At 42.9% G+C, this 945-nt stretch overlaps 1 pseudogene; it reads right to left on the bottom strand.

Moving 5' to 3' along the window:
• Positions 1-456: 456 nt before the first annotated feature.
• LOC126076581 (uncharacterized) lies at positions 457-555 on the bottom strand (annotated as a pseudogene).
• Positions 556-945: the final 390 nt, after the last annotated feature.

The following is a 945-nucleotide window of genomic DNA, read 5'->3' as shown; positions in this document are numbered from 1 at the left end:
GGAGGCTTCCGGAAGAAGGAAGCCTCCTTTCCTGTACTTCAGAGATCTCCCAGTGTTGATTATCTTTTTGCTCTCTCTTATCTTAAACCTCTTCCTCTTTACTGTATCTTTCCCACCAACCTTGAAATTTGTTCTGACCTCTAGTGTATTAAGAAAAACAACTCTCCTCAACTGTGCATCCCTTCAGTTACCTCCCTCACCTACTCCTTTCTTATCCCTTCTCTCTTGCCTTTTGCTCCTAAGTCCACTGAAATCTGGCCCTCATCTTTACCTCTCCCCTGAATTGCTCTCAATAACTGTCATTAATGACGTCTTGGTTGCTAAATTCAGTGGAGACTTTCCAGCCCTTTTCTTGTCTTCTTGGTTGCATTTGCCACTACTGACACCTCCTTCATGACCACCCTCCTCCCTTGGCTTCTCTGGCTCTCCTCCATCCTGGTTTTCTTCTGCTTTCCTAACTACTCCTTCTACTTTTTTGTGTGTCATCTTCGTGTAGGGGCTATGCTAATCTCTATATTGTACCAATTTTAGCATATGTGCTGCCAAAACGAGCACTTCATTCTTTTGTAGACTCTTCTGCAGCTCATCATTTAAAAGTTAGTAAATGTGAAATTCTTTAGGGGTCTCTTCTAACTCTATATTCTCTCTGAGAAAATTCATTTCCTCCTATGAGCTTAATAGAGGGCAGTGGTGGTTAAGTGGCAGAATTTTCAACTTCTGTGTGGGAGACCTGGGTTCAGTTTCCAGCCAATGCACCTCATACAGTCACCACTTTTTTGTTAGTGGAGGTTTGTGTGTTGCTAGGATGCTGAACAGGTTTCAGCAGAGCTGCCAGACTAAGATAAACTAGGAAGAAAGACCTGGAAATCTGCTCCTGAAAAATCAGCCAATGAAAACCCTATGGATCACAAAGATGTGATCCCATTGTGCATTAGGTTGCCATGA

The sequence above is a fragment of the Elephas maximus genome, chromosome 4, assembly GCF_024166365.1.
Source record: "Elephas maximus indicus isolate mEleMax1 chromosome 4, mEleMax1 primary haplotype, whole genome shotgun sequence".
NCBI lineage: Eukaryota > Metazoa > Chordata > Mammalia > Proboscidea > Elephantidae > Elephas > Elephas maximus.
Note: the sequence above shows the minus strand (reverse complement) of the source record. Positions and strands in the feature narration are given on the sequence as shown.